The 16783-nt window shown below is 40.0% G+C and overlaps 1 long non-coding RNA gene across 1 annotated transcript; it reads left to right on the top strand.

Moving 5' to 3' along the window:
• Positions 1-6564: 6564 nt before the first annotated feature.
• On the top strand, positions 6565-10460 carry LOC131919853 (uncharacterized). Its single transcript, XR_009381435.1, has 3 exons — positions 6565-6753; positions 10109-10142; positions 10236-10460. It is a non-coding gene; the product is annotated as an uncharacterized LOC131919853 (long non-coding RNA).
• The last annotated feature ends 6323 nt before the right edge of the window (positions 10461-16783 follow it).

Raw genomic sequence — 16783 nt, 5'->3', positions numbered from 1 at the left:
TTATTGGAGTGGTACACCCAGGTTCCCTGCTTTATTTCTCAAGTTAAAGCATTTAATGTGTACTCTCGCTGACCTTCATTGGATAAATCACAAGGAGCCTGACAGAGTCTGCAAACAAGGCTGATGAAACCTGGCTGTGGGGGAGCCATCCTCTTCCCTTTCTTTCTTCTAGCTGCCTTCTTGAAGCAAAAATTCTGTCTTCCATTCCCTGTTCTTTATAGGCTAATCTCCATGTAAACAGTCTGATAAGTATGCTAATTCAAAACATCGACTCTCAAAGGAAATAGAGAAGCCATCAGGAGATGCTGTTCACAAGCTTGCCAATGTTTGAGAGAATTGCCATCCATTTTCTGGAGCCATTATATTAGACCCCATAAGCTCTGCCTGCTCAATACTTGTATATTAGGCAATATGCTACTGACTACTAAGAACAGTTATTTGGGAGAGATGGCTCAGGACCTAAGTGCATGCACCACTCTTCGAGGACCCAAATTTGATTCCCAGCACCCAGTCTGGTGGCTCACAACTGCCTGTGGCTTCAAAGGAATCTAATACCTCTAGCCTCTGTGGGCACCTACACACACACACACACACACACACACACACACACACAAATATACATAAATAAAAACAAATTTTTTATTATTTTTTCTATTTCTTTCTTTCATTCTTCCTTTTTAGAAAAAAAAAGAGAATAGTTAGCTTACCTTATTCCCAATCTGTTTCCAAAATTTTGGAAATACGACATGAGAATGAAAAAGACCAAATATGTTGGTTAAGCAGCTGGTGAATGAAGCTCCTGGCCAGTAAGCTCATTTATCTCTCCAAGATGTCTCCCTCCCCGACCTGTCCCTGAGAACAGATGTACCTCCTGTTGCAATGGAGTTTGGATACGACAGGGCCACCTTCTTTGTTTTGTGAAAGAGGAAGCAGAGTGTAAGTGGCCAGCGATGTTGGTGAGAGTCAGATAAACTTACAAGATTTTTTCTTACTGTTGGTTACTAAGGAAGAGACTAAGAATCCATGTCTTTTTCACAATTAAAGATGTGCCCACTAGTCATCATAACCCAGGCCGCATTCATTTTCCCTTTATCCAAGAATACTATTGTCTTTGGCTGGTTTCTAAAAACATAAGATATCCCAGCCCGCCCCCCGCCTCCCCGCTCCCAGTTAATGCTGGACATCAAGGCAAAAAGAGTACTATGCAAATAGTTCACTGATAACCTCATTTTCTATATTACTGAGTGTTGTTTTGAGAATGTTAAATGTAATTCTATGTTATGCTATGCCATTTATGAAGTGACTGTAGGGGAAATGACTGAATTCCAATGGAGATTCTGTCCCTGCATACCTTATCTATCTGCTCCATTAGTGAATCAACTTGAATGACCTGTGAATTATTCCAGTGAAATAGCAGAATAGTAATAACAGTCAATTAAACTAATTTCCAAATTCTCCTACTGGCTTTTACCAAGGTCATCCAACCAAACAAAATTTCAGAAAAATTAATATTCTGTCTCCTTTTTATTAAGTCATCTCCAATGGGCTTAGGAGAAAGAAGTGTTGAATGCAGTCTGCTTTTATCTTTTAAATCCTCTTCATCTCCTTAACTAAATCCACTGTTAGGCCTGTTAGAGATGTGGCAGCAAGCGTAACCCATGTAATACAGACAAGAGCGGGAGAACTGTAGTAGTTGATGTGATGTTTATCACTCCAGCACTAAAGGATATCTCCACCCTTGCTTGTCTGCCTGCTTATGTTCAGGTTCTTTGCATGCAGACCCCACCCTGGCATCACAGCTACCTGTGTAACTAAGGCTGTCTCATGAGGAATGTAAAAAATAGAACACATGCTGCCCGGTATTTCTTCCTATTAATATTACATTTAATTATTGAATCTTATGCCATTGTTAGTTTAATTTAATTTCTAAGAATATTTGCATTTTAAAATATCAATGTGTAATTTCTACGTATATTATTTAGATCTGACCTCCTGTGTATCTATCCTTAGGACCTACATACTTCTCTGAGCCCTCTGACCTAGGCCAATTCCACATTGTCATCATTCCAATTGCCACATCAACCTCCTTCCTGAGCCCTTTCCTCCTATCACTCATTAAATCCTTCAAAAGTCTTGAAGAATAAATGATAAGTGAAGTAAGTCTGTCAGAGAAAGGAATTTCGCATAATTCCAATTATATGATCTAGCTAAAATTATAAATTCAGAGTCAGAGAGGAATTGTAGCTGCGAGAGCTGAGGGAGTTACCAGACCCTGGGTGTAATGTTTTGGCTTAGCAGTGTGAACAGTCCAGTAGACTCATGTGCATCAGTGCCCATCATTAGTACTAGTAGTGCATGTGAGCACTCCTGCAGACTCACTGTACACAATCCTGCAGACTCCCTGTGTAGCACAGTACCCCTCGTTACTACTGTATTTGACCTTTAATAATCTGGCAAGCAGATTGCAGGTGTTCTTAAAGTAAGAAAAATATTTTAAATTCATCATTCCACAAATTCTTTTCTCACCTAGTTTATGTCAAGGATTACCTAATATATATCAAACTTAGATACTTCTAAGTCTAAGATGTATTTCAAAGAAAGAGACAGACAAAGATATACTGATGCATTTCTTTACTGGACTTATGAGCTTAAGTCTCACAAAATGTCTTTGGTTGGTACAGCCTCAGACACCTGTCTGCCTGAGCAAGCAGGATGTCTGGGAATACAAATGCCTGTCATTTTTAGTTTGCATAGAGAAGGGATTTTAGCAAGACTCAGAATGTGGAGCAAAGAAGCTTTCATCCTTGAAAATCAGAAGATACCTTCACTCTGAGCATCTCTCTGTTCTTTCTGTGTGACCTCTCCCTGCGGGCAGCCTTGTCCTGGGCTGCCCACCGCCTGTGGAATCAACACTGTCTTCCAAGATCTGTTCCCAGTTTCTTTAGAGAGTTTCTTCCATTCTTCCTGAGACCTTATTAATGAGAAGTTTTTATAATAAGGTCTAAGGCAATTTGCAGCTGCTGTCTGTTGTAAACAAGGTTTTATTTGGAAACAAACGTGCTCATTGGCTTCTGGTTCTTCTCTGGCTGCTTTCAGAGAATTGAGTAGATTCAGAGGAGACTACAAAAAGCTAAACACTAATCTCACAATTTAGAGGGTAAAAAAAGTTGATGACCTTTGTTTTAAATGCTTACAATTTGCACTCCAGGGCAATGCCTGAACCCTGTGATGACTCTTTTCTCATTTATCATCACCCTCATTAAATGGTAAGTAGCATCAGGGAATATGACCACCTTTCTAATTTAAGGACACTCAAAATATGGCATGGTTGCCTGACACAACTGTGCTCAATATAAACATCTTACATAAGTGAATTTGGAATCCAATAAGGTGAAGGGTCACACTATAGCAAATCATCTCACAATATAGCTTGTCATCGAGAGTCTGTAAGACACAGAAGTGTCACCTAGACCATTAGCAGAAAAACAAATTTAGAATTCTCTCAAAGAGATTAAGCATTTGGAAGAAACACTTGGAGAAGAAACAAGGGACTAGGGCAGAGACTGAGAAAATATCCTGAGAGAGACAGGACATGTGGGGTGACAGTGGTGGCCGGTAGAGCACACGATTAACTGTAGAGCCTTTGCTTCCCTCGGGGCAACAGTGATGCTCCAAAGCATGGCTTCATTTGTCCTTCCCCACTCTTCAGGAATCCTCAGCTTCCAGTCTAAATAAATGTAGAGCAACTAATTTTTAAATGTAACCTTGAAATATTTCCATAATCCTGACTACCTTCAAATATTCACATGTCTCAGGCAGACCATGAAAGATCATGAATAAATAAATATAATTTTTATACATGGAACAAAAATACATTATAAGAATCTCAATTCTGTTTCTACCATATGGGTCATATTTTAAGCTATGCACTAACAACTAGTAGTGCAGTATAAAATAAATTTTTGTTTATCAGATGCAAAGAATAGAATAATATGGTGGAAAGAAAGAACATGTACTATGAAAGTTCTTCATAACTTTTTCTGTTTAAAATGTGAAAATAGCCGGGTGGTGGTGGCACACGCCTTTAATCCCAGCACTCAGGAGGCAGAGACAGGCAGACCTCTGTGAGTTTGAGGCCAGCCTGGGCAGAGTGAGATCCAGGAAAGGCACAAAGCTACACAGAGAACCAAAAAAATAAAATAAAATAAGTGAAAATATGCACATATACATGTACTGGATTACATATGCATATATGTGTGCATATATATAATGTATGCATTTTTTTTAGGCGCTGAGGACCCAATGTTGGGCCTTGTACATATTAGATTAGTGCTCTCCCACTGAGATAACTCCTCAACCCACAATATTTTTTGTTTTATTTTGTTTTGTTATTGAGTCAGGGTTTCACTGTGTAGCCCTGGTTGTCCTGGAACTCACGCTGTAGACCAAGCTGGCCTCAAACTTACAGAGACCCATCTTCCTCTGCCTCTGCCTCTGCCTCCTGAGTGTTTGAGCTAAAGATATGCACCACCACTACCCTGCTTCATAACATTTTTTATTTTGAATTTTAGTAAAAAGTTTGACAACTACTGATCTAACCTTAAGACTCCTTTGTTGGTACCCTAGTAGAATTTATCGAGCATCTTAACCTGGAAGAATATTCCATGTAAACTCAAATGTTCTAAAAGGATGGCGTGAGCATAAGGTGAAGTGAGAACAATCAAACCCTTTCAGACCTCCAAGGACTGAGACACGATTCTGAACCAACATGAAGGGCATCAGTTTGCAATGCTACTAAAATCTATTGAACTAGGATCTCATTTTAACCTAATCTCCAAAGAGTCTCAACCACCGGGATTATAGACGAGCAAGGACCACATCCAGTCCTCTGCCAGAAAATAATTTGACAGCAAAGAAGCTCCCAGAAGAGATAAGACTATCCCTTTCACCTGAGCAGTGGTGAACCAAGATGGCCAGGGAAATGTATAAAGACTGCATCTTGCCGGGCGGTGGTGGCACACGCCTTTAATCCCAGCACTCGGGAGGCAGAGCCAGGAGGATCTCTGTGAGTTCGAGGCCAGCCTGGGCTACCAAGTGAGTTCCAGGAAAGGCGCAAAGCTACACAGAGAAACCCTGTCTCGAAAAACAAAAAAAAAAAAAAAAAGACTGCATCTTCCTAACCTGGGCTTTTAAATCAAACTGCAATGATTGATTTTATGTGCTGGCTTGAAAATTGGGTCTTAGGTATGTAAATGTCTGGTTAAATATCATTGAAACTTGCCTTGAAAGTGCTTCTGGGTAAGATTAGTATGTCACCTGGTACACTGAGTAAAGCAAATTGCCTTTCCCAGCATGGCGGGTACTGTGTGAATCTCTCCTGGCCCAAAGCAGGGGTGAGGGGTTACTTAAAGGAGCATGAATGACCACAAAGCAGCCGAATCATTTTCAAGTTCCTGCACAGCATGGATGGCAACTTAACCACAGATGCACAGGTGGAATCTCCCATTCAGTGAACCTCCCGAACTCTGTAAGATCTAGACACCTCCCAGACAGTGAGATCATACGCAGCTCGGGGTGAATGGCATTTGGCTAGCAGGGAAGTTCAGGAGGAAGTGACTGAGATCACAGATGAGAGTCTGATGACCCTCCCTTCCCAACCCTTCTTGTGTAAGGAAACTTCAGCACGCCTGATCTTGAGGTTTCCTTACAATCACAACTGCTCAGGTTAACATGGTAATGGCTGTTATGCTTTGAGGACAATCTTTTCCCACAGTTGGTTGCGCAGAACCCAGTGAAAACCTGGACATTATCAGAAGGCTGAGTGAATCATTCACTCTGCCTATCATAATCTGAGATACTGGTCCAGTGCTCCCATGCCTCAGACTGGAACTTCTGCCCTCAGCTCTCCTGCTTCCTCAGCATTCAAACTCGATAGGACTCAGTATCAGCTCTCTGGCGCCTCCATAATGAGTGCAGAGCCAGGTAACTGTCCACCTTCATCATCATATATGCCAATTGCTTGTAAGCACTCAGTGAATCCGTTACCCATTGGGCCTGTTTGTCTCCAGAGCCCCGACTAATGCCGCTGCTGTTTCTCCACAGGGCCCTCTGAGACTGAGGCCAACCGAGCATTGCTTAATCTTGTGTCTCCATTTGCTCCCTTCTTCCTTCTCAGTGTTTGCCACCAAGCCCTTGGGAACTCATTCCAGCAAAGCAGTCCTTCCGGATGAGATGCTCGTCGCGGTGCCTATCACAGCATGCCCCGTGAAAAGTCAAGACACAAAAGATTCCCAGGCCACACACCAACAGTTTCTCCTTATTTTACCCTAACCTTGTACTTTCCCAAGTGTGTGGGATGAAGAAAAGCATGACCATCAGTAAAGTGAAAGGGACTTTTAAAAGTTGCTAGCAGGGATTTCCATTTTTAATAAAGATGAAGACTCAGTTAATGAATTGACCCCACATGCCCATACACACATCTGAAAAAGTTGAAAACCAACATCAACGTACCCAGAAAACAATACATGGAGTGTTCGAAAACAAACATTCCACATCAGGTAACAAAGGATGGTGAGCTCAGAGAACCTTGAGAGAGGTGGGTACTGTGGTTGCACAGTTTCCTAGCTTTGGGGAATTTCTAGTTTCCCTGAATAGAGGTGCGATCAATACAGAAAGTCTTGAAAACTTGAGTAAAGGAAAGTCCGAGTAAAACCAAAGCTACTGTGGTGAAGGTATCAGAAAATCGAGGAAGAGGTGAGATACCGGGAACGGCAGCTAGAGATAAGTGAGCAGGAAGAAAGCAAAATTTAGAATGGACCTTGTAAGACTTCTTTTGTTTCCTCTCCTCTCTCTGGGGTGGAGTTGGGGGAGGAGGATGTCAGTGAAGGAAGGGTAATTCCTGGCTACAGAACAGAAGTGACGGTAAGGCTGGCAAATCAGGTCCTCAGTCCACTGGGGTTAGAAACATCATAAATAAGATAAAAGGAATGAGTCAAGGGATCGGCTAAAGGAATGGAGGAGTATACATGTTTTTTGGAAGTGTGTGGATATTTTGTAGAAATCTGGGTACCACTTCTTTTTGCTTCTTGTGTATTCTTTCTTTTCTTTTTGATTTTTTTTCAGTGTTTTGAGACAGGGTTTCATTGTGTACCCTGTCAGTCCTAGAACTTGCTCTGTAGACCAGGTTAGCCTTCACCTTAGAGATCTGCCTGTCTCTGCCTCCACAGTGCTGAGAGTAAAGGCCTGTACCACTATTCTGGCTCTTTCAACTAGGATTTTCCAACAGCAGTCGTCAACAGTCACAGCCCTGCTGTGTCATTTGCATACAGATGATATTGTAAGGGATTTAGAGGCAGTCCAGTCACCCTGGCAGCAGGTTTATATTAGATCAGTATTAGCCAGCTTATCTGAAGTAGGACTTGTGGACCCACAGGCATCCCCTAAAAGTCTGAGCTGAGATTTTATCTCACCATTATCTGCTGGACAAGGACCCAAACCTTATATAAGTGATGGTCAGGACTGCTTTCCAGGTAGTCCCCCACACCCACACCCTCCAGAGTACACAAATTCCTAGGTCCAAAACATATCTAGCCTCAAAAATCAGGCAAGGATATTGGCTTAGATTCTAAAACAGCAGTGTCTCAGATGTCAGCTGGTGCAGATGTGAAGAGGATGTAGGAGCTGGAGAAGGGAGGTGCTTGACCAGTGGTCCTCAGTGGTCACGGGTCACATAAATCTTCAGCTCTCTAACAACCAGGAGATCTATGATTTGGGGTGAACCAAGAGTGATACACTGAGATCCTCACACATCAAAATCCAAATTGCTTTAGGGGATCTCATGTCTGGGCAGATTGGGTTTACCGGAAAGTGAAGGCTTGGTGATATAGTCCATGATTTAGAGGAAACCAACATCACTGAGGTGAAATCTTCTGAGAGCGTAGAGAGGCTGTGTTCCAGAGAACACCAACATGGTACCTCATGCTGGCAGTGGACTTGGTAATGTTGCAGCAGAAGACCTCAATGTTTTGGAAATGCCAGTATCACAGGATGACCACCAAGAACAGCAGCAGCAGTGGAGTGGAGCCAGCTGGTGCCTAGAAGTCAAGCTGTGTGTGCTTCAGAGGGCGGAGCCAGAGACGTGACCCAAGCCCTTTGGAAGAGTCCAGAAGATCATGAATGGATCCCAGATAAAGGACAGTTGGAATTTTGATTTGTGTTGATTTGATTGTGACTGTGCCCTGTTTTTTTTCCCCTCTTGAAGTAAGAGAGTATTTTACTGGAGCCCACAGTCGACAGACTTGAATGTTAAAGATTTTGTATTTTTTTTAAAGAGATTGGCTATTTTAAAGGAACTGAAGTTTTAAATGTGTTTGAGTTTGTAAAGACTGTGGAGCATTTAAAGTTATTTCAGACCTTGCTGATGAATAAGAAAGGAAGGGTTATAGTTTACTAGTGATGTATTCATGTGTCAGGTTGACAAGGGGTCAGTTGTACTGGCTGGTTTGGGGTGTCAATGTGACACAAGTTAGAGTCATCAGAGGAAGGAGCCTCAGCTGATGAAATGCCTGGATGAGATCCAACTGTAGGGCATTTTCTTATTTAGCGATCAATGAGGGAGGGCCCAGCCCACGGTGGGTGGGGCCATCCCTGGGCTGCTGGTCCTGGGTTCTATAAGAAAACAGGCTGAGAAAGCCAGGGGAAGCAAGCCAGTAAGCAACTCCCCTTCATAGCCTCTGCATCAGCTCCTGCTTCCGAGATCCTGCCCTGTTTGAGTTCCTGTCCTGACTTCCTTCAGTGATGAACAGCAACGCTGAAGTGTAAGCCAAATAAACCTTTTCCATCGCAAATTGCCCCTTAGTCATGGTACTTCATTGCAGCTATAGAAATCTTAACTAAGATAACTCCAATTCAAGGGATCTGGCACCCTTTCTGGCCTACAAGCACACTAGCCATGCACGCACTGCACAGACATACATGCAGGCAAACAGTCATACATGTAAAATAGAAATAAATAATTTTTAAAAAGCACAGAAGATGAGTCTAATTCTCCTATTTAAAACACCAATGACAAAAATATTGTGAATTTTACCATCTGGAGCAACAAATTTATGCAACAAGCACACTTCTAATTTCACTCTAAAATTTCATTGACATCTGTGAAAATGAGGGTCTGGATGACCATTTTGATTTCTACAGATCTGGCCATTTGTGTATCTTCCAAAGAAGGAGTAAACCTTGCTGCCCTATTTGTTTCTTGACATAATGAATTACCATTTTATCTTACAATTAGCACCCTGTCCAAGGAGAAAAAGTTACCAAAGTACCCAGAAGAGTTGATTCTTAAGTCTTTGACGTGATGAATGATCTTCCTTGTCTTTATTCTCCTTTGAAAATTTGAACAATTCTACAAGCAGTCAGGAGCCAGAATAGCTTTCTTCTTAGTACCTATGAATATTTAGAAAGTTCAATGATCATGCTAAGGAGTGATACAAATGGATTATATTAACCATTTAAAATATTGATTTGCTTAGGTGTTCTTAGATAAAACTTTACAATTTTGAATTACATTTAATGTTACTTTGTAATTGATTTTTACAAGTGGGTAATAAATATGCCTTTTGTGGAGATGTACTGGCTAGTTTTGTGTCAACTTGACACAAGCTATAGTCATTTTGGAAGAAGGAACCTCAGTTGAGAAAATGCCTCTCTCTAGATTAACCTATGATGTATCTTCTTGATTTATGATTGACATGGCAGGCCTTGCTTCCTGGGGATGGCGCCACCTCTGGGCTGGTGGTCCTGGGTGTTATGAATAAGCAGGCTGAGGAAGTCATGAGGAATAAGCCAGTAAGCATCACTCTTTCCATGGCCTCTGCATCCATTCCTGCCTCCTGGTTCCTGCCTTAAATTCCTGCCCTGACTTCCCTGGATGATCAGCTCCATGCTGTAAAAAGAAATAAACCCCTGCCTCCTCAAGCTGATTTTGGTCATGGTGTTTTATCATAGCAATAGAAAAGTAACTAAAACAGTAGATAAGTGCTTTTTCTCTTCCTGTTTTATCTTATCTTAAAAAAATATCACTAATTTGGGGTCTTATTAACATTGACAGCAAACAGTACAGCATAAACTCACCACAAAAAAAGGTATGTGAGGGGGTTCAATTGACTATTGTCATTATTAGCTTGTTCTGTGGATATGCCAATGATGGACTGTTTTTATTGTCTTAATTGTTCTAGGTTGACTCTTCCCACTGTCAGTGACACCATTCCTTAGGTGAGTGGTCTTGGGATGTATAAAATAGCTAGCCAAGCATGAGTATGTGAGTGAGCCTGTGAGTGAGCCAGCAAGTGACTTTCCTCCATGGGTCCTGCTTCAAGATTTTGTTTAAATTCTTGCTCTAACTTTCCCCAGTGATGGACTGTGACTAGGAAATAAAAAAAATAAACCTTTTCCTCTACTAAGTTGCTTTTGCTCAGAGTATTTTATCAGACCAACAGAATGAAAGTAGAACACTTGGGAGCTTTTAAAAAATTCTATGTGTCTGTGTCTGTGTGTGCATGTGTGGATGTGAGTGCAAGGGCTTTTGGAGGTCATAAGCCATTGTCTGATATCCTGGAGCTGGAGTTACAGGCAGCTCTGAGTCAAACCTGAGTCACCGTAGGAGCTGTACATCTGCTAACTGCTGGACCATTTCTCTAGTACAAGCTTTGGGCATTTTTGTTCCTCATTGTGAAAGAAAAACCATAGAAAACATTCAGTTTTTAAGGGAATAAAAGTTTGCATAGCATGAAGCAAGTATAATAACACTGGCTTCTGCAGCTGAGACTATTACAAGGTAAGGCTCCTCAGACAGAACACTTGAATTCAGTGTTTAGTGTGTAGAGCACTTTGGTGTCTGGGAATTTAGAGATAATTATCACTGACTTTGTAAGCAAGTTAGACATGCCAAACAGTTGTGCTTTTGACCTGTTTTCCTGGTTTTTATGAATTTCTTTATAATTTTTAACTTTTTTTCTAAAAAACACAATTAGTTTTTATAACAAAAAAAAAAACCTTTCTCCTAAGAATCAAATTACTTGTGTTTTTGGATATTGGATATGGAGCAAATACTATGGAGTTACCAATAGTCATAATATAAAAATAAAACCAGTGGGTAAAATCAAAAAATAAAGTTTAAGAGGATAGTAAACACATGGCAATACTTTATTTATTTATTTATTTATTTATTTATTTATTATGAGATGTAACTTTATGCATGTGTCCAAAAAACAATCTGTTGTGTGACTGTATTCCTGTGAAGACATGAACCAAAGCCTACTCACCTCAAATAAGGAACTAACCATAGACCAAAATACAGATACCACTAAAGTCTAACGTGGTGAGCCTATGAGATTTATTGGGGTAACTTACAGGAATATGGACAAGGGATTGCTTACAGGTACAGAAATGACTCAAAGATAACTGCACCACCAAAACCTACCCTGGCATAGATAAAGGCTCATGAAAGCTGGAAATCAGGTATGTAGTTCACAACTTGTAGCCAGCTTGCAGACTGGAGATTATCTCTTTCAGCTGGTTCAGTGGGTCTAATCTCTACAGCTCATCTTGTCTTTCTCTTTTACCTGTTCTTACAGTTTCTATAAGCTTGTTGAGGAAGGGTCTAGTGTTTTATCAGGGACTTTTCAGGGACTTCCTAAAGCCTTGTCCTGAGCGTAAGGAGCTTACCTGTAGCATAGAGCATTTCCCCTCTCCTCACAGCCTGTTCTTTCACTTCCCTTTCAACACCCCATGTCTGAATGAGTTTTCTTCTAAAACAGAGAAAAATAAAAGCCCAGAGGCCAAAGGTAGACAGGATAATTTAAAAGAAAGTTGGCAAGAAACAAGCCAAGCTAAGGCTGAGCATTTATAAGAAAGAATGAGCCTCCCTGTATGATTTACTTGGGAGCTAGGTGGCAGGCCCCCAAAAGAGTAAAGAGCCAAAAAAAAAAAAAAATCAACAACAACAAGTTAGAGCTTTTAATCTCAGAGGAAACTGCTACACAGCAGTATAAATGCAAAATATTTGTTGAAAAAATGACTCTAGGGGGTTGTTTTGGCCATTGCAATAGAACAGTGGCTAAGATAGAAAGTTGGTTCCAGGAGTGGGGCATTGCTGTAACAGGCCTGACCATGATCTTCATTGGAGGAATAGGAAAGTCTTTGCAATGTTGGACTAGAAAAGTGATTGGATGCTTTAAGCAGGGCTTGATGGACCATCTTAGTAGGAGCATGAAAGACAGTTCTGAGGGTAATTTGAACTATGGGGGCTCAGTTCCAGAAGTCCCAGAGGGAAAGAATATTAATAAGTGTCCCATAGACTACTTTTGTGAAATTTTTGCCAAGAATATGGCTGGTTTTTGACCTTGTCCTAAAAAATCTGCCTAATGCTAAAATGAAAAGTTTTGGATTAATGGCATTGGCATGGTGTGCTATAGGCCTTTAGGGGACAAGGAGTAAAATGTGATATTTTGCATAAGAATGGCTTCCAGGCTGGGCAGCGTTTTTTGCATGCCTTTAATCCCAGCACTCAGGAGGCAGAGCCAGGTGGATCTCAGTGAGTTCAAGGCCAGCCTGGTCTACAGAATGAGATCCAGGACAGGCACCAAAACTACATGGAGAAAACCCTGTCTGGAAGAAATAAAAGGAAAAAAAAAAGAATGGTTGGCATAGGCTCATATATTTGAATGCTTAGTCACCAGAGAGTGGCAAAATTTGAAAGGACTATAAGGATTAGGAGGTGTGGCCTTGTTGGGGGAAGTGCATCACTGAGGGTGGGCTTTGAGGTTTCAAAAGCCCATGCCAGTCCCAGTCTCTCTGCCTAAGGATCAGGATGTAGCCCTCAGTTATTGTTCCAGTACCTGTCATGATGATAATAGACTAAACCTCCAAAACTGTAAGCAAACACCCAAATAATGCTCTCTTTTGTAAGAGTTGCTTTGGTCATGTTGTCTCTCCGTAGCAAAAGAACAGTAAGACAAGCTACAGTAACACTCACACATACAAAAAGAAAAAAAATTCTCAGATTATTATTCTGTGTTATTACTATAACCTTTTAATTTTTAGCTGTGAAATAGCCTAGCCCAATGTAACTATAGGCATGGACACTACTGATTGAATAAGCCTAGAAAATCTGACAGACAATCAAAAGAGAACTATTGATTTAAAAGAGATTAAAACCTAATTTATTGCAATCTGTCATAACCAAGAAAGCACTCCACAATTAAACAGTCTGGGGTCACAAAGGGCTTTCTCAATTTCAGGCATGTAGACACAGATAGACCAACAGTACACTGGTCGTATCCTCAGTTTTACAACCCCAGGCAAAGGTCAAAAACAAACCAAAAGCACAAGAAGTTCCTAACTCAGATTCCTAAGACTGTTTTCATTATCAGTGGATGCAACATTCTTAATTAATTTGAGCATACAAATAGAAACAAGATAAACAGAAAGTACACATGAGATTTGCTGTCATTTCTCACTCGTTAGAGAATATATTTCTATTATCTGTCTGACAGATATCATCAAAGAATCACAGCATAAAATCAGTTTTCTAATCACTGTTGTCACTGTGGTTGAATAAATTATCTGGTTGTGCAAACCACACACACACACACACACACACACACACACACACATATACAATTAATATGGAAGAGTATAGAAACACAGTGTCAGAAAAGTTTAAAAATATAATTATATTTGTTTATTTTTATTTGCATGGGTATTTTGTCTGCAAAATGGTGCCTGAGGGGGCCAGAAAGGGCATTACATGCCCTAGGACTGGAATTAGGGACAGTTGTGAGCTGCCATATGGGTATTGGAAATCAAACCTGGGTCTTTTGGAAGAGCAGCCAGGGATTTTAAATGCAGAGCTATCACTATACCCTCATGTCAGCAAAGGTTAAATTTCATTGCTGTTTAAGCATTTCTTCAGATGTTTAAATAAAAGGGGGAAAAAGTAATAAAACACAAAGAAATATAAGCTAAGGTTTAGAAAACCCATGAGTCATACCTGTACAACAACTCAACTCCTCACTCAGGTAACTTCACTGAGGATCCTGTGGACCTCTGAAACGGATAAAATACTTTCAGAACAATAAATCCACAACCCTGATAAAAATATAAATGTTAATTTTGCATAGTTACCAATAAACCAATAAGTCTTTAAAAGTGTTCCAAAAATAGATTCCAAATTTATGTGAGTTTATATGTGTGCATGTGTGATGAGTGTACTATGTCAGAAACAGAGACAAATATGTTTTTGCTTTTCTACAGTATCAGAATGTACTGAATATTAAATTCACAAGCTACATCAGTTTCATTTGGTATAATTTACCAAGAAATCCTGATTTTCCTCAATGGCATGGCCACAGTAAATCACAGGTTCTTTTATTCCAGTCTTAATTATTATTATTAATTCTCAGATCACACATATTTCACACAATGATATCTTTATACCTACATATACACACACACAGACAGACACACACACACACTGCACATTCAAACCACACATATACTATATACATACACACGCATATACAACACACACACAAACCATATGCACACATATATACCACACACACACACATATATATACACCACACACACATACACATATACATAAACATCACACACATATACATACACATAAACCACATACACATATACACCATACACACATAAACACAATACACATATATATATACCATAAAACACACATAACAACACACACATACACATACACAAAACACACACATACCACAAACACACACACATACACATACACATAAACACCACACATATTTATACACATCACACACACACATATTCACACACACAAACATACATACATACCACAAACAGATGATGCACATGTTCACACCACACACACAGATACACACATACATACACACATGTACACACACACACACACACACACACACACACACACACACACCATAACCATCATCAATGCTGAAACAAATTTGCCAAGAGAGGTGAATACACTAACAAATTTATGACCCCAAATCCGGTGTGCCTTTTCTATTTGTATTTGTCTTTTCTACATTTATTTGCTCAAATCAAGTAAAATTTTTGTGTTCATGGGTAGGAACTGTTTTTATAGATCTGAATTTGCAAAGAAATAATGTTCTAATTTGCTTTCCTGTTGCTGTGATAACTCTGACCAGAAGCAGCTGCAAGGAAAGGCTTTGTTCTGTTTTCATTTCCAAGTTGCAATCCATTGGAAAGGGAAGTTGGGACAGGAACTTTAGTAGGAACTGAAACAGAAACCACTTCCTAGCTTATGCTCAGATATATTTCTTTTACAGTTTACAACCACAGACATTTAGAATGATGCCACCTACAGTGGGCTTGGCTTCCCTTTATCAATTAGTAATCAATACAATGTCTGTTGCTGTTTGTTTTGCTCTTTGGGGGACCCGCCACCCAGCTCCCAGATAAATCACACACGGAGGCTTATTCTTAATTATAAATAGCCAGCCTTAGCTTGGCTTGTTTCTTTCCAGCTTTCCTTAACTTATCCCATCTACCTTTTGCCTCTGGGCTTTTCCTATTCTCTTACTTCTGTAAATCTTATTCTCACTCTGTGGCTGGCCATGTAGCTGGGTGGCTGGCCCCTGATGTCCTCCTCCTTCTCTTGCTCCTAGATCTCTCCTCCCAGATTTCTCCTTCTGTATCTTCTCTCTGCCTGCCAGCCCCGCCTATCCTTTCTCCTGCCTTGCTATTGGCCATTCAGCTCTTTATTAGACCATCAGGTGTTTTAGACAGACACAGTAACACAGCTTCACAGAGTTAAACAAACGCAACATAAACAAAAGTAACACATTTAAAATAATATTCTACAACAATTGTCCCTATAGATATGGTCTTAGGCCAACCTGATCTGGACAATACTTCAATTCAGGTTCCCTCTTCTCAGCTGACTCTATGTTGTATTAAGTTGTGAGAAACATATGTGTGTGTGTGTGTATGTAGATGTATATGATGAACACATATATGATATATGTTTATGTGTAGAAATAAATGTTTATATATGTTTGTATGTATGTATGTATGTATATGTATATGCATGTGTATATGTATATGATTAATATGTATACATATGTGATATATATGTAGATATATGTGTGTGTATGTGTGGATGGATGGATGGATGGATGGATGGATGGATGGATGCAGTTGACCCAACCAGTACCCATATTTCCTGAAACTCTCACTTCCCCTTTGCACCAATTAACCAATTATCTCAGAGTGTTAAGTCAAGCTTCCAACAATGGAATGAGGTTCAGTCACTGTCTAGGTCATGGATAAAAAACAGGACATTTGGGGATTATATTCGTTAGCCCAGGTTAGCTTCTGGTGCCCCTTTTTACAAAAAGAAATTGCTCTGCCAAATTACTTTCTCTTTGTTTGTGTGTTCCCTTCTGAGACACTGAGCTTGTTCTTCTCCAAAAAAGTTGATGATAAAAAATTAACCAGGATAGATGTCAAATGTTTTAGTACCCTTTAGGACAATAAAATGTAATTTTTGAAACCACATTTTCCTAAAAGTAGAAATTGAATGTATCACTGCACAAAATTTTTATTTTGATTTATAAGCATGGTAATTAGCTGCATTATAGTAACATTCCACAATTTGCCGAGTTGCAAAATAATCTGCTAAAAGATACACAAAAAGTGCTATAGATTGAGATAATTTCCAAAGAGCAAGTAGAGAGTG

Source organism: Peromyscus eremicus, chromosome 9 (genome assembly GCF_949786415.1).
Source record: "Peromyscus eremicus chromosome 9, PerEre_H2_v1, whole genome shotgun sequence".
Classification (NCBI taxonomy): domain Eukaryota; kingdom Metazoa; phylum Chordata; class Mammalia; order Rodentia; family Cricetidae; genus Peromyscus; species Peromyscus eremicus.
This window is presented reverse-complemented; position numbering and strand designations above follow the sequence as displayed.